This window comes from Triticum dicoccoides, chromosome 6A (genome assembly GCF_002162155.2).
Source record: "Triticum dicoccoides isolate Atlit2015 ecotype Zavitan chromosome 6A, WEW_v2.0, whole genome shotgun sequence".
Lineage (NCBI taxonomy): Eukaryota > Viridiplantae > Streptophyta > Magnoliopsida > Poales > Poaceae > Triticum > Triticum dicoccoides.
The window spans coordinates 556,236,751-556,258,425 of NC_041390.1; the positions used below are offsets into that span (position 1 = coordinate 556,236,751).

Here is a 21,675-nt window from a genome sequence, read left to right on the forward strand (position 1 = left end):
GGGGGGGGCAGCCCCAGTGCATGTAGCTCCCGCTTGCGCAGGGTCTGGGGAAGGGTCCGACCACTTTGGGTCTATTGTACGCAGCCTTTCCCTACATTACTGCAAGAGGCTGTTTCCAGGACTTGAACCCGTGACCTCATGGTCACAAGGCAACAGCTTTACCACTGCGCCAAGGCTCCCCTTCAGTTGTTAACTGAAACAATAATGTTAATTTTTGTTGTTAGCTGAAACAATAATGTTAATTTTTGTTAACTACAAACTGTCTTGGACATTGGTTTTTTCAAATTAACTCCGTGTTGAACTGGTTCTTCTTGTTGTGTGCTGCAGCCCAGCAATCTGTTCATGCCAAATGATTGAGTCCTGGTGAGGTTCATTGCTGGACATGCATGGTCTCCGCAGGCAAGGTATTCGAAGCTGCCCTTTGGTCGCTTTTGTTTTATTTCCAAAGAGCTGCAAAACCTCAAAAGGAAATTTTTGTATTGATGTGATTAGCAAGTGTATTTAACAATGCATATATGTACGCGAGTTATGTGTAGTGCTGAATCTGATGTGGCTGAACTATCTTCAATTTATGAAGACCTATTTTCCTTTTTAGCATTTTGTACGAACAATATACTTATAATCAGTGTGGAGTTTATTGTAATTTTAGTTGTTCTCTCATAAGTAGAGGCATGCTTTACTGCATTTATGACCACAATCTTCAATTGCCTGACCCCAACAACAAAACTCATGATAGCTACAATGTATTTGTTTTGTGTATTTTGGATTTGTTCCTCTATGGCTACATTATCACAGCTTTCTCCTTACATTTAAAGATGAATCTAAAAGATGTGACTCCCTTAGAGTAGCTTAATGATAAATTATTTCCTCCCCCTCCCTCTTTGTCGGAAAATGCTGGTACCGTCTTCTACTTTATGTAGTTAAGAAGAAAACCCATTTTCACTTAATTTGGTTACTCTATTCAGGAACACATAAAAGTAATTCAGCGTGTTATCAGAAACTCATGAGCATGAAAGAGAAATTTGGATCATGTTCGAACATGGTAGAGAGCAGATCGAGGAGAACTTGAAGATTAAAGGCAATGAAAGGTATGTGCCTATAACCATCATATTTTTATGTTGAATATTCGCTAGCTGGTATGTGCTGATTTCGGACGAAGTAAAGCCTAACATCATTGGTCAGTGAGGTATAACGAAAATAATCATTCTGGTGAAAGTACATGCAAGATAATAAAGAACTTCTCCTTCTTAGGAGCATGCATAGTTTGAATTAATCTTTCAAACTGATTAGGAAGTAGAGATAGTATATACTTTATATCTCAGGGAATGCAAGAGAAGTACTTGCGCGGCAACGAAGGAAGACTTGCTAATTACAGGGCAAAGTACTCTATAGTGGTATTTCCAGATTAAAAGTTTAGCGGTGCTAATTTCGGTATCTACATAGAACAAAGCCTATAATAGAAAAGCGTCAATGGATTTAAGATACGGGAGGATTCTGGATAGTTGGCCTCACCGGAAATAGAGGCGCTCGGTTGTGCTCGACGCGGATACGATAGTAAGATATCAAATAAATCACAATTTTATATTCATTTACTTATTATCATGGGATTCGATGCCACATTATAATTAACGTATCTGCATGTATATTTTTAACATCGAATTACAGATTGGTCGTCAAGTGGCTCAGGCTGTAGGGTGTAGGCATCGACGTACAAAGATCACGACAATAAGTAAACATACAGTCTGCATTGGGCCGCATCATAAATATATTTCTCTAATGTAGAACACTTAGTGGAGTCTAGTTTTACAAGAACGAAGTGACCAAGGCAGTGTGCAATATTTGTGCAGAAAAACATAGCGAAGAGGTTTAGATGTAGTAGATCATTGATTACAAAACAACAAAAGAATAATATACATAAGCAAACCATCAAAACGAAAAATAATGTCACATACAACAAAATTTGGCAACTTGCAAAGTCACAAATCCGAGGCAATATTATTAATACTTGCCTTGTACTATAAACATAATAAAGTTCAATTGCAAACATCGAAAGATAGAGATATGTACAAAGACACCAAAAAGCGCCAAATTACATGTAGGGCAACCTGGTGCATGTAGCTCCCGCTTGCGCAGGGTCCAAGGAAGGGTCCGACCACTTTGGGTCTATAGTACGCAGCCTTTCCCTACATTTCTGTAAGAGGCTGTTTCCAGGACTTGAACCCATGACCTCATGGTCACAAGGCAGCAGCTTTACCACTGCGCCAAGGCTCCCCTTCCACCAAATTACATGTAGCATAAGAGTAAATCCTCTCACATATTTAAGAGCGGACTTCAGCCTGTAAGGACTTCCTTATAGACGATGTTCTTCATCGAGGTCTGTAAGGACAAGGCGGGTCTTTTTCGCTTCTTAGATTTACCGCTTTGCTTCTTGGCATTCTCCTTCTCCTTCTCCTTCTCAATGAGGATCTTTATATTTCTCTTTGCGGTGGCTCGAGACAATGCGACATAGAGTTGACCATGAGAGAACACCGGATTAGGTAGGTACACGCCAACAATCGGAATCGTCTGGCCTTGAGCCTTGTTAATCGTCATAGCAAAGCTAAGCCTTACAGGAAATTGCTTCCTCTTGAACTTGAATGGAAACATGTCGTTGTCAGATGGGCATAGGGGTATTCGAGGAAGGAATACCCTCCTACCTACGTGTTGTCCGATCACGATTTCTGCATCGATGGCGTTCCTCTCGAAACCTCGCACCACAAGCCTCGTCCCGTTACACAGACCATTAGCCGGATCAATGTTCCTCAGAAGTATGACAGGGCAGTTGAGCTTTAGTTTGAGTGCATGCGGAGGCAGACCGTTAGGAGTCAATCCATTTAGGAACTCAGGAGCGTAGTAGCCATACGAGTCGTCTTCTGCACTGTCAAAGCTATGGTAGATTACTTCTTCTCCCCGAAAACGCTCTACCATGCGTATGTTTATCTTGTCGACGTTGTCGTTCGTGGTGGAGAGGATTGCGCGTGAAGTCATGTAATTCGGATCGGACTGGTTGTCATCTAGTCTCGGAAACACATGGTCAATCAGCTTCTCCAGGTCGTCACCCTCGCCTGTAGATGGCACACAAATATCTTCAGGGAGTCGTATGTTTCCTTGATCGTCAACTTCCTCGGTACCATTGCCTACCCTTAGCAAGTAATCGGCAAACCAGGTGTCATTATGAGCCCTCATGTTGGTGACGAGCCTTAGCTGGCGCATACCCTTCCAGAGGTGTGAACTTCGGAGGGTTGCATCGATTATCTGACCCCGGGACCCCCTCCTGACGACGGGAAGCACCTGCCTGAAGTCCCCGCCAAACACAACAGTTTTTCCTCCAAAGGGTCGGTCTCGTCTTCCCATGATGTCGCGCATGCTGTTGTCCAGTGCCTCGACCGCCTGTCGCTTAGTCATGGTGGCCTCGTCCCATAGTATCAATGAGGCCATCCTCAGTAGCTTGGCGGTACCACTCTGCTTTGTGAAGGTGCATGAGGCGCCATCGTCGCAGCTCAATGGGATCTTGAACCTCGAGTGGGCAGTCCTGCCTCCAGGCATGATAGAAGCGGCGACGCCTGACGTCGCGGTAGCGATAGCGATGTTTCCCTCGCTTCGAACCTTGGCGAGCAGTGCCCTATACAGGAAGGTCTTCCCTGTACCTCCCGGGCCATCAACAAAGAACACACCCCCATCACCGCGTTCAACAGAAGCTAGTATCTCGTCGTATGCAGCCCTCTGCTTCGAGTTTAGCGACGAAGCCAATTTAGTGTCGTTGATGTCAAAATCGATGTTGGATTCCTCGATCACTTCTCTGGCCTCGCCCTCGGTTGGGTCGAAAGCATCGTCAATGCATGGAAGAGCGAAATCAGCTATGTCTTTGCCCATAGATTGCAACATACCCCTAATGTCAAGCAACACCATCTGTTCCACCCTAATCGGGCACGTGTGTGATCGCCGATAGTCATCAGACATAGGCTCGAAGTGCCTATCCCATAAACCACGCACGTCGCCTGGCTCAGAGTGCACCAAAATTGTTGCGAAGAGCCTCCTGAGCGAACATGGCATCGCCCACTGCTCTGACTCGGTAAGACAGTCGTCGAGCGTGTTATCTGCCTCGATGAGTCCCAACCTTTCGGCAGCCTCTCTAAAGCTCCCGCATAGCCTACCGTCGACGGTGAGCAGGTCCTCATAGGATGTCTTGCCAGCAACATGGTTTAGCAGCACACGCAGATAGTATCGCTCCCCCTCGGCAGGATTGGCAGACACAATTCGACCTATCTGATAACGCTCCACCCGCTCTTTCCAATACTTCTTACCCTTCTGCCATGTGAACCTTCCAGGAAAATCCTTGTACAATATATTCCTAGCCCACGAGTGGTTTTGGTTAGCTTTGAAATACTCTGTCAACATGGATTTGGAAGCATTCTGAGAGGCGACTACGTCGTTCAAGTGAGCTTGCTCATTGAATGCCACCTTGTGCATATTCGGGAGATGAAGAGGCAACTGTAGGACAGGCGGGTCATTAACACACAAGGGGAAGCCAAATATCCTCCACATCGCCTCTGGAGGAGTAACCCACCTCGCATCTATGTATCTTTTGATCTCATCAATGTTACCATCGGCGTCGGGCTGGTCGATACTGAAAGAAGCCCTATCATGGCCCTTGTATATGTACTTGTAAAGGTATTTGACGGCCTTTATGCTGGAGCAAACCTCAACGTTGATGTGGCAATTGAACATCCGCAGAAGGTAAGGGTTATACGGCACAACCCATCTGTTGTCCAACATTTTACCCCGGGCCTTAGCCTGCCGACCATTATCTTGACGACGATAAACTGGGTATGAGTCCTTGCCCTATGCCGTGTTTTCATTGAACGGCCGCGGGTATCTGCACTTGCACTCGTTCTGTTGCATGCACACATTTTTGGGGTTGAGAGCACCGCATGGTCCGTGCATCATATGTTTCACCACCAAGGCGTGGAGTTCAGGATACTTCTGCTTGTCTGGGAGCTCGGCAGAAATGAGTCGGTCGTACTGCTCCGGAACGACAAGCTTATAGGCAGAATCCATGATCAACAAAAAGTGTGCGTGGGGGAGGCCCCTCTTCTGGAACTCGACTACGTATACATGTGCGATAACAACACCCAAGATATTCTTCTTGAACAACATCTCTTTCATAGCCTCTAGCTTGCCATGGAACACACGAGCCACAAGATCAGGTTGGTCTTGCGCTGTCTGACCAGGAAACAACTCATTCGTTATCTCTTCCCAGTTAGGGTTGCAGGTCATGGTCAAGAAGATGTCAGGCTTCCCGTACGTATGGACAATTGCCATGGCATCCATATGCCTCCGCTTCATGTCACGGTCGCCACCTGGGTACGTTCCAGGGAGCACTATCCTTACTCCAACAGCGCTTGCCCGGGTCTCCCCGGATGTAATTGCATCAACAACTCCTTTATACAGGTCGGCACGGATCTTTGTCTGGTTCTTCCTGTACCATTTCAACCTACAACTCTCAATCTTGATGTACATGTCCACCCCCCATTGCTGGAGCAATCGTGCTCCACAGAGTATGGGATTGAATATCCCAGGCCGTGTCTAGAGCATGTAACAGTAGTAGTCTCTCACCGAGACGCATAACCTGCTATTCCCCTCTGCACATGGATGAGTAACGCGGACATTAGGATTCATATGAGAAGTATACAATTCATCTAAACGACAGAATACGCATAAGGCTTACCTGCATCCTCATCATCATCATCACGTCTACCTCTTGGTTGTTGCACAACCGGCCAAGGGACATCACGTTTAGGAAGTTTCGGGTGCCAACCGAGCTCCCCCCTTGGGTAGAAGAGTGGGTAAGAGAGTGGGTCATACGAGCCAGCCGTCACATGTATACTGTGCCTCTGGTTGTCATTCCCGCAAAGTGTAATCCTACGATCGAACCTCTTCGCTAGGTCAGTGCCCTCCACCCAAATTGCAGCGACCTCAGATGACAGAGGTCTATTATACTTCCGTTGGTCTAGTCTCTGATTAGTGTTGAGGTCTATCCTGTAATCGTCGAGGTTGTCTCTGTGCGCACCCAAACTCCTAAACTGCTGGGAGTACGGGTTTTCCCTGAGTATGTCCACTAACTTTTTGACGACATCCTGGTCTAATTGCTTGGTGGCAGCCTTGCGATGGGTTAGGCCTGGGTCGTCGTCGTAGAAGTACAACTGTAGATGATCTGGACGTGACGTTGGCCCGAAGGAATGAACGTTGTGGTAGATGGTGCCGTGCGCCCGTAACGTGTACACCCCAGACTTCATGTTTGTGTAGCTTTCATCAAGGCTGACGCCGAGGGTTGTGAAGGAGAAGTGGCTGTTGAAGAACCGTATGTTCTCCCGAAAATGCCTTGAGTCCGCATGCATGCTAGACCAAAGCCTCATTAGCTCTGGGATGGGCTCCGGTTGCTTCAGTTGGATCTGCCCACTGCGACAGCAGAATCCCGGGGCCTCGGACACAAACTTCTTGGCCTTGCAGTGATCGCAATTTGCGGCGTGCTTCAGGATGTGTGTGTGGTCTGGGAGGTTTGAGTAGACATAGTCCAATGGATCATGGTCGACATAGGTATTGTGACTTGAGTCTTCCAATTCGTCGTGCTCCATGTCATCAGCATCTGAGCCTACAAACAATGTTTAAAATTAGTTTGATATTCCCAATGGGTGGATGTTGCTCAAGTGGGTGTACATACCTTCACCAGCAAACAGGTAATACTCATCGTTAAAGAGGCTGTAAGGGTTGACATTATCATTCATGAGACGACTAAGGTAAGCGTCCATGTCATCTGCTCAGGTGCGAAACCAATAAATGAGGGTTCAGTCTCAAGGGACGCAAGGAGAGTAAGGATGGGAGTGTTACCTTCACTTTTGATCGTGTACTCCGGTGTGCTAGATGAGGTCGAGGCACCGTGTGCTTCCAATACGGTAGGTTGTCCACTTGAGCTCATTTCCGGTATGGAGATGGACCTGACGGTTGGGGTCTTCACCCTACCTGCAAACCTTTCATTACGCCGATCTAGTAGAGCATTCCTCTCACCACGTGGTACCTTCGGTGATGTTTTTTGCTTGCCAATTTTCTCCTGACGCTTCTTCGCCGCCATACTTCCCTTGCAAGCTCGCTCTCTTGTCCTACGCCGAGCTCTAGACTCATGACCCTGCTTGTCCGCTCCATTATCCGCTATTGTTATCGGATCACTGGTTAGCTGGTCGACACTTTTTAGGTGATCATCGATTTTGACTGGGTCGTCATCTACAGCCCCGTCACCGAAGGTTCTACTTAGGTAGGCACCTGCAACATTTTTGAGTTGTCATAAACAACTATTGAATGTTTACAAAATAAAACCTGGTTCATGATGCGATAAGTACCATCGTTTTCGGTGTTTCGAATGTATGCGGGGCTCTTGGTGACAGTAGGAGCACGATCAATTTGTTCACCATGGGATTGTTGCCCAGGATCCAACATGAGGATATTATCGTCAGCGTACTGGTACAGTAGGCGGCTGCACCGATATGGAGCAAGTAAATATTTGTTTAATGCATACGAACATAAGATGTGGAGTACACAGGCGAGGAATACCGTAAGATTTGAAGGTGTGACTGCATGTGCTCGCCGTAGCTGAGGTTGCTAAATCAGGACGAGGCATCACGATGGATTCAGCACACGGGGTGTTTCAGATAGCTTTCTCCCGCTGTCGGCGCTGAGCACTAATCTCCCCTTTCTGCTCTGGTGTTAAGCTATCTCGATGTTTCTGATCCGTTTCCCATCTTTGCGTGTTTACTTGTTCCTTCTTCATCTCGTAAGCGGCTCGCCTCTTTGCGTTTATAATATCTAATGTGTTTGTGTCCTTTGGTGTCTTCATCTCATAAGCTGCTCGTCTTTGTGTGTTCAACTTATCCTTTAGTTCTTGGTACCCTTCCTCTTCTATTTTCTTTTTATAAGTTGCTCGTCTCCGTGCGTTTATGACATCATTTTTTTTCCATTGATAATGTCCCTTTACGTTGTCCCTCACAGCCCCTTATAGCTGGACCTGTTGTTGTAGGTCTATACACATTAGCATCCGAACCAGAACAATCAAGTTCAAAGCTCTCATGGTTGACTGGAGGTACAACAGTAATACTCCCTCCGTCCCAAAATAAGTGAATCAACTTTGTACTTATTTCTGTTTCGATGTTTGTAGAAAATCAAAGGAGGTGTGAGTTCGGAAGTAATACCTGGACTACCTATGGGGAGTTCTATGGTTGACATAGAGGGGATTGTTGCTTCATGTATAATTAGGCCGCTCAATGGTTGTGGGTCAGCTGCAATGGCTTGCGAAAGGAGTTGTTCAAATTAGTAAAAATTCAATATGAAAGGCATTTAAAGATTGTCTCAGAGTTATACCTAGACTCCCTTTGGGTAGTTCAATGGTTGAGGGCGATGGGGTTGGTGCTTCGCGAATAAACAGTCCGCTTGATGGTTGTGGGTCAGATCGGTTGTCTTGCGAAAGGGACTTTGCTAATTAGTAAGAAACATAATTGAAGGTGAATTACTAAAAACAATACACATATTCCATATACCTGGACCCTCTTTGGGGAGTATATTAACATTGGTGTCTTCACCAAGAGTGAGTCGGAGGCCATTTGTCGCATCCATCTGTCGCTGTCGGTCTTCCTGCTGTTTCTTCTTCTGATAAGATTCTCGTCTCTTTGTGTTCAACTTATCCTTTTGTTCTTGGTACCCTTGCTCTTCTTTTTTCTTCTTATAAGTTGCTCTTCTCCGTGCGTTAATGACATCCCTTTCTTCCTTTGATAAGGTCCCTTTACGTTGGCCAGCACGGCCCCTCGTAGCTCCAACTGTTGTTGTAGGTATACACACATTAGCATCCGATTTTGAAGAGTAATAGTATTTCTGGATAAAATCATGCACCACCAGGGTTGCAATATATTAATTATATACCAAACCAGATTACTCGCAACAATCCCCTCTGATGGATTAAATTTACCGCTTCATTATATTTAGAAATCTGAAGGAGGTGTGAGTTCGGAAGCTATACCTGGACTACCTTTGTGGTGTTCTATGGTTGACACAGAGGGGATTGGTGCTTCATGTATAATCAGGCTGCTCGATGGTCGTGGGTCATATGCAACGGCTTGCGAAAGGGATTGTTCAAATTAGTAATCACCAATATCGAAGGCATTTAAATATTGTTAATGAGTTATACCTGGACTCCATTTCGGGAGTTCTATGGTCGAGGGAGACAGGACATCTGCTTCATGAATAAACAAGCCGCTCGATGGTTGTGGGCCAGCTGCAATGGCTTGCGAAAGGGATTGTTCAGATTAGTAATTTAACAATCACCAAATACCAATAAATTATCAATTCAATATACCTGGACCCTCTTTGGGGAGTCTATCAACATTGGTGATATCACCAAGAGGTTGTCGGAGCCCAGTTGTCGCCTCCATTTGTCGCTGTCGGTGTTGCTTAGCAATATTCACCCTTTCCCAACGAGAACCAAATGGGGTCAAGTCGTTTGAGGACATCACTATCAGAGACAATTGTCATTGGCAAAGCAGATCAATAAGTACCGTATACTATATTTAACGCACTTTAATCTACATTGAACAGAAGTAAAGTAAGTTCTTGGCATGTTAGGTACAATAATGCTTCTCTTCAGTTTTTGTGCCCAATAACCAGCATTGTCATCTAATGCATTGCTTGCTACAGGTTCCGTAAAATGGCAGCGGGTAGAGTTCTTGTTCTACACAAAGGATGTTAACTAACCTTCTTGTATTATCTTTATATCTGCATGATTTTGGTAGATTGAGTTGTGCAATGGATTAACTACTTTGGTTCAAGTTTTCTTCTTCCTAGGCTGGTCGAGATTAAGAAAAGCAAAAAAAAATAAAAAACATAGGAGAGTAGAAGAAACCACACAGAAAAGCATAGAGTCAGGGGGCAGCATCATCTCGTCCTCCATTAGTAGTAATTTTTCTCGGACACAAATCTTATTTCTCATACGCCATTGACAAGACAAACTTGCTTGGAGTTTTGGCTCCAGGGAGCATATACTCCCTGGTGAACAGTAAATAGAAAACAAAATCCTGAAGATGGATCTTGTTTTGTAAACACAATAAATTTTCAAAATCCTGAAGTTTTTCTGTAGACTTTCATGTTAGTGTAACAAGCGTGCTTGCCAATTATTTCGGTCTACTCCTTGCTCTTGCTTTGGTGTCATCACTCTACTTCTCTCCATACAGTTTCACCCTGACATGAAAAGCTAGTTCTTATTATCCATGTCATTTGTTTTTGTATGCATTGGTAACACTCATATGTACATATGTGCTCCTCAAATATTTGGATTTTGAACCACCAGACCATTCAAATAAATGCATGGACTCTTACCTAGATATAAATAAATGGCAGGGATAGTTGCATCAGTACATGCTTGAGGAACACTATGTTTGACCACGAAGATAGGTTTGTGCCAAGTACTAATTTGTGATTTGTGACAAGTACTGATTTGTCACAAGTATATATACAAACTGAAGATAGTTCCATCAGTATATATAAAAACTGAAGATAGTCAACTAAGTGCATATAAGTGCATACTGGATTCCATATCAATTATGTACCACAGTTATTTTAACAAGCTCTTGATAATTAAAAAAAAAGGAACACTATGGAGCATGTACTCCCTCTTTTCCAAATTACTCGTCGCAGAAATTGATGTATCTAGAACTAAAATACATCTAGATACATCCATACATGCGACAAGTAATTCGGAATGGAGGGAGTATATAGCAAATTATCCTCTGTGAGCCATGTTCTTGCTACAGATTACTTCGGTAGAACGTCAGATAAATTATAGCCGGGGTTAGGATACCTCTCGAGAAGCAGTAAGTTTTCGAAAGGGTTGAATGTATACATATGTCAAGCCTTGCTATGCATTGGTTGTATACTTAAAGCAGTTGAGTACTTACTTTGAACAGGTATATGCCTCGCTAGCACACAAGAACAGTCAGCTCCATGTATGAATCGGACGAACAGTTGGGGCTATGTCACACCACCAATCGAACAGTTGTATAGTTAACCCAGTCTCTTCCCGCATTAGTTTAACCAGAAGTGAACTGTGTACAGGTTACTAACCTGTGTCTCGCTCGCAGCCGCGCCAGGACCCTTGTCTCACTCGCAGCCGCGCCGGCACCCGTGGATCACTGGAAGCCAGGCCGGCACCCGTGTCTAGCTGGCAGCCGCGCCCGGCACCGGGGGCAAAGTTTGAAGAAACAGGCCTCGCACACCTGATCCGACGACAAACTTTGAAGAAACAGTTCAAATCCACATGATCCGAACGCAAACCTGGAAGCATGGAGAATCAGGCCTTGCTCGCCCCGCTCGGAAGATAGGATTTGGAAATTGTTTGTTGTATATGGAAAGAGCAAAAATATTAGATTAAACTGTTGTTTATGGAAGCTTCTCGTGACGGAATTTTCTGATATGGTTCCATATGATTTGATTTGATTGGTGTCGTAAATTGAAGGGAAGGACGGAAGGTTTGTTGTTTTATATGGAAAGGGGATGGAACGTTTGGCTTGGTTCTTGTGATGCATGAAAGAAAACCGATCTTGGTTTTCGGTGGGAAGAAAAAAATCGGTGGGGGGAGGGATCGCCTGGTGGGGAGATCGATGGGACGGTGGGAACGAACGACTTAGGTAATGAGACATTAGGAGTAGAGATACTACCAAGAATGAAAACATAGTAATCATCCGGCAGATGCCTAGTGACTTGTCAACTGAAATAGAAATAACTTGCATACATGAAAGATTGAAACCGAGAAGCAGGCACAAAAATCTGTAACACCAGGAGAAAATCCAGGAAGGCAAAAGGTAGAGCACGATTGAAACATATCCATGATTATTATTTTTCTCTCCTTGGTTGTCCACAATCTTCAAAGGAATTGGTATGTACTCGTACTTTGTCTACTTGAGTCCTCATGTGAGCAATAATCTGGGAGCATGTGAGCACTCTACTCCCAGATCGAGCGCCACCTCCCGTGCTCGCCATTCAGGATTTGGGTAAAACCCGCCACTGCCATGAATCAACACTGCTCCTCTCTCTCTCGATCTACCTCACTCTCACTCTCACTCTGACCTAGGGCGAGACTAGGAGGATGCGTGCATGGGAGTAGGGAGTACGTCGAGCGCGCGACGGCGTACCTATCTTCATGCATAGACGCAGGTGGAGACAGCAGCCAGCGCATGGCATTCCGAGAACCTTCTTCCGCCACCATGCCATCACCACGCCGACAGGCGCCGGTATCCTCGCGGCGGTGACCAGCTTCGACGCCCCCTCTTGGTCTTCCTTCCGCCGTCATTAGGGTCCCTTCTCTTCGATCGCTCTTTTGTGTAACCCTCGTAGATGGATCCCCTTTTAGGGTAGACCAGAACTGAGGAAGATATAAATAGCCCATTAACATCGCGACCACAAGGGCTAAACGGGACCTGGCACCAGCCGCCAGCTCGCCGCCGCCGCTGCTGCTCGCCTTGGTTAGGGTTAGCGAGCACACCAATCGCTCCCTCTCGCTTCGGCCGGCGGCTATGCTAGGTGGGCTGTTTGGCCCAATTAACCATGTTACTCCAAAAATGTTACGGGAGTAGCTGCCCTCGAGAAGTTGCGGGAAGGGGAGCGTTTAGAAAAATATAGTGCACATCCAACGGCCAGAGACGATCATTACGTGAAATCGAACGGCTCCGAAGGCTGGTAGCGTGAGGGAGCTCCCAGGGTGCCCAATTATAATGTTTTAAAATGTTCGGAGGTTATCGAATGTGAGCCTCAAGTCGTCTACTAGAGATTCGACATGTCTTGTTTTGACGACCACATCATCTACATATGCCTCAACTGTTTTGCCGATCTGGTTTGCCAGACATGTCTAAATCATGCGCTGATATGTTGCGCCAGCATTTTTAAGCCCGAAGGGCATTGTGTTGAAGCAGAAAGGGCCGTATGGTGTGATGAATGCCGTTGCGGCTTGGTCTGATTCTGCCATCTTGATTTGATGGTAGCCGGAATATGCGTCGAGGAAACACAACGAATCGTGTCCTGCGGTAGCATCGATGATTTGATCGATGCGGGGGAGGGGGAAGGGATCCTTTGGGCAAGCCTTGTTAAGGTCTTTAAAGTCAACGTACATGCGCCAGGATTTGTCCTTCTTTGGTACCATCACCAGGTTTGCTAGCCAGTCCGGATGTTTTATATCTCTGATGAATCCGGCCTCCAATAGCTTTGCTAGCTCCTCTCCTATGGCCCGTCTCTTAGGTTCGAAAAAACGCCAAAGAGCCTGTTTGACAGGTTTGAATCCTGTTCGGATATTTAAGCTATGCTCGGCCAGCCTGCGTGGGATTCCTGGCATGTCTGAAGGGTGCCAGGCGAAAATGTCCCAGTTCTCTTGTAGGAAATCTCGCAGTGCGGCACCTACGTCAGGGTTTAATTGTGCCCCGATGGAAGCTGTTTTATTGGGGTCCGTTGGATGGACTTGGAATTTGACTATTTCATCCGCTGGTTTAAAAGAGGTGGACTTGGATCTTTTGTCGAGTACCATGTCATCCCTATTCACCATAGAGCGCAGCGCAGTCAGTTCCTCAGCCGCTAGGGCTTCGGATAGTGCCTCAAGGGCCAATGCGACTGTCTTGTTTTCAGCGCGGAGTGCTATGTCCAGATCACTAGCGAGAGTGATGATCCCGTTGGGCCCGGGCATCTTGAGCTTCATGTACCCGTAATGGGGTATTGCTTGGAAGATTGTAAACGCTTCCCGCCCTAGCAGAGCGTGATAACCGCTGCTGAACGGGGCCACATGGAACGTGACCTCTTCGGACCTGTAATTATCCGGTGTGCCGAACACCACATCTAGTGTGATTTTTCCTGTACAGCGCGCTTTCCGACTGGGGATTATTCCTCTAAAGGTTGTGCTGCTTCGCTAGATGCGGTTCCTGTCTATTTCCATTTTTTGAAGAGTTTCCTCATAAATGAGGTTCAATCCGCTGCCGCCGTCCATAAGTACCTTGGTAAGACGAAAGCCGTCCACTATTAGACTGAGGACCAATGCGGCTGGTGCTCGGTCTGTTCGGAATTTAGGTTCATCACTGGCGTTAAAGGTAATAGCCGTGTCACTCCATGGGTTTATTGTTGCTACTTGGTAGACTTCGGCAAGGCTGCGGAGTGTCCTTTTTCGCATATTATTTGATGCGAAGGTCTCGAAGACTGTTAATACCGTATTGGTGTCTCTGGGGTGGCTTTCTGCGGCCTCCGGAATTAGGAGATTTTCGCCAATTTTGGCCACCTGCCGGAGTATCCAACATGCTCTAAGGCTGTGAGTTGGTGTGGCGTTCTCTGTACTGTGACTTTTACAGGGTCCATTAAGCCATCCTTCCAATACGGTTCCATGCCCTGTAGAGGGTTTTTGCTGTTTGGTTTTTGACCCGGGTGTTTGGCGATGATGCACCCTTTTATTTCGGACTGGGTTTGCATTCAGGGCCGGATTGTCCCAAAATTTTATTTTGGTTTTCCGGGCGCTTTCCATCGCACAGTACTTTCGTACTATGGACGCCAAGTCAGCGAAGCGTGTAATATCACGGCGACTTATGGCATTGAGGATTCCCTTGTCCGTGCAATTATTGCAGAAGAATGAAATCACGTCTTCCTCGCGGCAGTCCTTTATCCTGTTCATAACCAGGAGGAATCTGGCCCAGTAATGATGTACTGTTTCTTCGGGCTCTTGCCTAATTTGGGATAGATCGCTAATGTTCGGGTGGGTGGGTGGAATTAAATCTAAAACCTCACCCCATCTGAGGCTCAGAGGCCGAGGAATTTCCGAATTCGAAAATTTGGATTTCTGGATGTTGTCCAATGAATCCAGTCCGTCGCCTGACTCTAAGTTCAGGTCTTGAGTGATATCCTCTCCTCCGCGGGTATCCGGCTTGGAGGGATCAGGAATCCGGACATAACGAGTCCTTAAGATAGATGAAGGGTTGCCGCACTGTCCCTCTACCACGGCAACGTGATGGGTGACTTGGGGGGAGTTAATCTCTCTCAGATCGGGTTTAGGCCCAATCTGGTCGTAATCCGTAGTGACTCCCAGGGCGGCGAAGCGATCCAAGAGCTCGTTTATGAAGGAGAGCTCAATTGGATCTAACTGCTCGGCGAGTTCCGAGCTAACATGAAGATTGTTTTCGATGGCCCGAGAGGTCATCGTCGGTGCAGAAGACGAACGGGCGGTCATAAGAAAACCACCTAGCCGGAGGGTTTGGCCGACAACCAAAGCTCCCTTAGCAACGGTGCCGTCTTTAAAGACGGGGCGAGGCATCCTTCCTGATGGCGACGACACAGAGGAACTCTCAATGAAAGCACCAATGTCGGTGTCAAAACCGGTGGATCTCAGGTAGGGGGTCCCGAACTGTGCGTCTAGACCGGATGGTAACAAGAGGCAAGGGACACAAAGTTTTACCCAGGTTCGGGCCCTCTTGATGGAGGTAAAACCCTACGTCCTGCTTGATTAATATTGATGATATGGGTAGTACAAGAGTAGATCTACCACGAGATCGGAGAGGCTAAACCCTAGAAGCTAGCCTATGGTATGATTGTTGTTGTCTATGTTGTCCTACGGACTAAAACCCTCCGGTTTATATAGACACCGGAGAGGGTTAGGGTTACACAAAGTCGGTTACAATGGTAGGAGATCTGAACATCCGTATCGCCAAGCTTGCCTTCCATGCCAAGGAAAGTCCCTTCCGGACACGGGACGAAGTCTTCAATCTTGTATCTTCATAGTCCAGGAGTCCGGCCGAAGGTATAGTCCGGCTATCCGGACACCCCCTAATCCAGGACTCCCTCAAGTACCAGTAATCATTGGAAGACTATATGATAGTTGAGTATGTGAAGTTTGCCAAATCAAAAGCTCTTACATAGACTCTCCCGGAAAGTACGATGAATGTTAATTGCTTGAATGACTGAAAACATAGTTTTTTAGTTCCCAAAAGAGTTTATTGTCGATACCTTGGCTTGTGAATAGATTGTTACTTGATCATTGGAAGTATTATGAATGAATAATCATTGTTATAATGATGATTATAAATATGATGCTACCATGTCCGTATTTTCTTTTTATCGACACCTCTCTCTAAACTTGTGGTCATGTTTATTGAGTTTGGCATTCGCTTGAGGGCAAACAGAGTCTAAACTTGGGGGAGTTGATACGTCCACTTTGCATCATGTTGTCTTACTCTTATTTATATTTTGGGAGTTATATTTCACTTTATGATTCAATTTTAATGCCTTTTCTCTCTTAAATTGTAAGTTATATCACAAGAGGGAGATTGCCGGTAGCTGAAATTCTAAGCCTCAAAAAGCTACAACAGAGAAAGCTATTCTCTGGAGCTCCAAATGACTTTGAAAATTTAAGGAGATTTATTTTGAAATATATAAAAAATACTAGAAGAAAAAGATACCAGAGAGAACCTCCATGGGCCCACAAGCTCAAGGGCGCACCCACCCCATTAGGCACGCCAAGTGAGCTTGCGGGGCCCATGGAGGTCCCCCAACATCCATCTTTTGCTATATGAAGCCATTTACCCTAGAAAAAAATAGAAATAAGACTTTCCGGACCAGCCATCACCATCTTGAGGTGGAACCAGAGGCGGATCACTTTTGCTCTTTGGCGGAGCGATTCTGCCGAGGATACTTCCCTCAGGGGGAGGGGAGGATCGAAGCCTCATCATGGGAGGACTCATCAACATCAACATCTTCATCAACACCATCTCATATCCAAACCCTAGTTCTTCCTTTGCATTCAATCTTTGTACCAAACCTCAGATTGATACCTGGGAGTGCTAGTGGTGTTGATTACATCTTGTAGTTGATGCCAGTTGGTTTACTTGGTGGAAGATTATATGTTCAAATTGGTCATCATATATTTATCTCCTCTGATCATGAACATGAATATGATTTGTGAGTAGTTCCATTTGTTCTTGATGACATGGGATAAGTCTTGTTATAAGTAATCATGTGAAGTTGGTTTTTGTTCAATGTTTTGATGATGTGTTATGTCGTTCTTCCTCTAGTGGTCTCGTGTGAAGTTTAACTACATGACACTTCACCATGCTTGGGCCTAGGGGAAGGCATTGTGGAATTAGTTGTGGAAGATGGATTGCGGGAGTGACAAAAACCTAAACCCCAGTTTATGAGTTGTTCGGTAAGGGGTTGCTTTGGATCCATATGTTTCATGCTATGATTAGATTTATCTTCTCCTGTAGTACCGAATGCTTGTGAGAGGGCGTAATCATAAGTAAGTTATTTATTAAAGTAAGAAAATCACCTTAGATCTGGTCCACCCACATGAAAATTTATCAAAGCAGTGAACGCGAGCCAATGAATCATGGTGAAAGTAACTAGATGAAATTCCCGTGTGTCCTTGAGAACATTTTAATTACTATTAGAAGTACTTACGAGTTGTCCTTAGCAATAATAAGGATTGATCCACCTTGTTTTACTTTCTTACTTTTGTTACCTGTCACTTGTTACCAATTATCTTGCTATCAAACTATCTATCAAAACTATCTTACAACACTTACATAGAATACCTTGCTGAAAACCGCTCATTGATTCCTTCTGCTCCTCGTTGGGTTTGACACTCTTACTTATAGAAAGGACTACGATTGATCCCCTATACTTGTGGGTCATCAATAGAACATGAAATTTCCCATTTTGATAAAAATCATACATAAATGGCATCAAAATTCTTGCTTAAACTTTATTTCAGTGTATTATCTAATACCATGATGAGGACTTAGCCGTCGCTCTCCCCTCCCCTCCACTCTCCCCTATCCCTCGCGTCGCCTCCCCTTGGGCAGTGCCAGGGCCCCCCGATCATGCGCCGCCAGCCCCTCCCCGCTCCTCCATCCCCAGCCGCCGCTGCCGCCGGCAAGAGCCGCAGTGGCGGCAGGCCCTGCATCTCTAGGGCGAGCGGGCGCCACGACAGATCTTGTGAGGTGTAGGCGGCATCTCACATGGGGAGGCCGGGAACGGCAGTCAGGGCGACGCCCCTGCTGCACGACAGTGATGGGAAACTACATGGCCTGCGATGTGGCGGCCGCCGGTGCATGGGTGGCTCCAATGGTTACGGATCTGGCATTGTGTCCAGATCCATCTCCGTACGGCCTTGGCCGGCTGGTGGTGTGAGGAGGACCGGTGAGGGGCGGCTGGAGGCTCCCTGCCGGCATGCCGACAGCGACCCTCGTCTCCACGGCGAGGCTCCGTTCGGTTCCAGCCAGTTACAAGGTTGGGAGGACGTGACTTCCAATGAAAATCGCGCCGACTTCGGTCATGGCGGATGATGGCGGCGTCTATGACGTCGTTCCCTTCTTGAGGGATCGTCGTTGTAGGTCGTTGATGTCTATTACACAACTTGTTCTTGTAGACTCGTGTTGGGCCTCCAAGCATAGAGTTTTGTAGGACAGTAGCAATTTCCCCTCAAGTGGATCACCTAAGGTTTATCAATCTGTGGGAGGCATAGGATGAAGATGGTCTCTCTCAAACAACCCTGCAACCAAATAACAAAGAGTCTCTTGTGTCCCCAACACACCAACTACAATGGTAACTTTTATAGGTGCACTAGTTCGGCGAAGAGATGGTGACACAAGTGTATTGCAATGCTTGAAAAGGAGGCCTAGGGTCCGTACTTTATGTAAGTGCATCTAGTGCCACCCCTAGTTGGTTTTGGAGTATTGATGACAAACTTGGTTGAGGGACTAATGTGTTTGTGAGAATTGCAGGATAACACAGGTAGTAGTCCCTTATTGATTCAGTTTACCTACCAGAGATGACCCTTAAAAATGTGTGAAGATATTGAAGACAATGGTGGTTCGTGAAGACATTCACGATGAAGATTATGACATGAGAAGACATTCATATGAAGACTATGGAGTGCGAAGACATAGTTGTTTCGTAGTTTTCTTTTCTTCTTTTTTAAGTCATAGGAACCACCGTACCGTTAAGTGGGGTCCAAGTGAACAAAGTCAGAGTGACTGAAGTGATGCTCAACCAAATCCTATGTCTTCGAGCGAAGACAATAAGAGCAAATCTTATCCAGAACTGGATGAGTCAGCTTTACTTGTAGCCCAAGTCAAGCTATCACGTGTGTTTGAAATCCGACCGTTGGACATGTGTCGGTTCCTTAGTGACCCAGGGTCATTTCGGACAAATTAGGTCGGGTTGCCTCCTGGCTATAAATAGCACACCCTACACCATAAATTGGTGGCTGCTCAGAGTGCGTGCACGGCTTTTGCGTTTGAGAGCAACCCACCTCCGAAGCATTTGAGAGAGAGATCCTTGCGAGGACAAAGCCCTAAACACCCAGAGCCAAAGTGTGTTAGGCATCACTGAAGTCTTTCTGCCTGCGTGACCTGAAGACTTGTTACACTTGAGGATTGTGAATCCTCCAGCCGGTTAGGCGTCGAGTTCTGAGCATCCAAGAGTCATTGTGGATCGCCGGTGAACGAAGTCTGTGAAGGTTTGTAAGTCTACCTTGAAGACTTACCAGAGTGATTGGGCAAGGACTGGGTGTCCTTAGCTTAAGGGGAATAAGGTGAAGATGTGGTCTTCTGAGTTGAATCTCAGCCTCCCTAACTAGACGTATAGTTGTGACAGCAACTGGAACTGGTCTACCAACTCCTTGTCTTGACCAAGCAATTGGTTCTATCCTTCGCTTTCCTTTACTTTATAGCTTGCCTTCGTGAAGTCATTGCATGCCTGTATGATCTAATTGACTTCACTGAGTGAAGACTGTTTACTTTTTGGCTTCATACTATCTTCCATCATGATCCTTACTACCTAGCTGCTGATAGTCTTTCTGCTTTCACTTCATTGCAATCTTGACTATGGATTGTCTAGTTTAGTCTACCTTCCGCTGCATATCAATAGGTTCATTTCTATTGTTTGTCTTCAAAGACCTCGTGTTTTGAAGACTTCCATAAAAATCGCCTATTCACCCCCCTCTAGTCAATAACTAGCACTTTCAATTGGTATTAGAGCAAGGTGCTCCCTTGTTCTGTGTGATTCAGTTTAACCACCTGGAGTTTTAGCTATGTCGACTGCAGGGATAATCAAGGTCTTGGCTGCATGCCCTGTCTTCGGTGGCACTGATTACCCCTACTGGAAGAACAAGATGCACATGCATCTCGAAGCCATTGACGCCGACCTCTGTTATGTCGTCAAGAATGGCGTTCCCAAGGTCGGTGAAGGTGCCACCGCTGCTGATGTCAAGAGGTTCATTCAACTGGATTCGACTGCCAAGAACATCATCTGTCGTCATATGACCAAAGGACAGTACGGTCGTGTGAGTGCACTGGAAACTGCGAAGCTAGTCTGGGACTGACTCTCCAAGGTCAATGAAGGTGTCTCAACTCAGAGAGACTCAAGGATTGATTCTTCGCAACCTCGTCAACCGCTTCAATAGAAACAACAATGAGAATGTCCAGCTCATGTTTGATCGCCTCACTGATATCAAAAACGAGCTTCGCGCGCTTGGCGCCACTGAGATCACCAAGCACGAAATCATCAAGAAGCTTCTGAGATCGCTTGACAGCTCATTCGACACCCTGGCCCTGATGATTCAATAACATCCTGACTTCAAAACTCTCGATCCGTCTGACATACTTGAGAGACTCAACACACATGAGTTCTAGTTATTCGAGAAGAGAGACATCTATGGCGCCAACTATGACCGAACCCGGGCTTTGAAGGCAAAGGTTGTGTCCTCATCTGAAGAAGAATCTGACTGCAGTTCTGGGGATCCTGAAGACATTGTAAGGGAGCTAGCTATGCTCGTGAAGAAGTTCCAGAAGTTCTCCAAGAAGAAAGGCTTCAGAAAGTCTTCAAGATCCAACTCAAGAAATGATGAAGCTTCCTCTCGTGACTACAATAAGAGAACATGCCACAAATGCAAGAAACCTGGTCACTACATCTCTGAGTGTCCACAATGGGTCAATGAGACCAAGAAGTAGAGCAAAGAATATGATTCTGATGACAAGAAGAAGAAGAAGAAACCCTCAAAGTATCGAAGCCTTCATCATATAAGAAGAGCTCATCAAGCAAGGTTCGTGTGTTTGTTGGCAAGGAAATGGATTCAGAGGAGGAGTCTGCTTCTAAGGAGGCAGAGGTAGAGTCGGAGGAGGAGTCAGATTCAGGTGTGGCAAGCCTGACTCTAGCTTCAGCATATGTCGCCAAGTCCATCTTCAACAAAGAAGACAATGACATCGTCGCCAACACCGATGCTGATGATGAGGATGACTCTGCTCCAACCTACTGCTTCATGGCACGTGGTGCCAAGGTAAACTCACGTGATGCTTACTTTCAAACATCCAGTGAAGATGACTCTGAATGTGAATCTAAACCTAGCTACAAAATACTTGCTAAAATTGCAACAGAACAACAAAATGCTATGGAGAACATTCAAAAGTTGCTAGACAAAAGCGATGATCTGTTGGACACGGAAATGACTCGAACTCAGTCCTTAATTGAAGACATAAAAAATCTTCATGTTAAGTACGAATAACTTGAAAGTCTTCATGAAACACTCTC

At 45.9% G+C, this 21,675-nt stretch overlaps 1 long non-coding RNA gene across 12 annotated transcripts; it reads left to right on the forward strand.

Moving 5' to 3' along the window:
* The first annotated feature begins 85 nt into the window (after nucleotides 1–85).
* On the forward strand, nucleotides 86–11,642 carry LOC119317883. 12 transcript variants are annotated; one of them, XR_005153822.1, is made up of 7 exons: nucleotides 86–404; nucleotides 966–1,088; nucleotides 8,108–8,170; nucleotides 8,246–10,527; nucleotides 10,887–10,946; nucleotides 11,040–11,130; nucleotides 11,214–11,642. It is a non-coding gene; the product is annotated as an uncharacterized LOC119317883 (long non-coding RNA). The 12 variants fall into 12 exon arrangements; XR_005153815.1 differs by having other exon boundaries at nucleotides 8,246–10,946; XR_005153823.1 differs by having other exon boundaries at nucleotides 8,246–10,946; nucleotides 11,223–11,642.
* The last annotated feature ends 10,033 nt before the right edge of the window (nucleotides 11,643–21,675 follow it).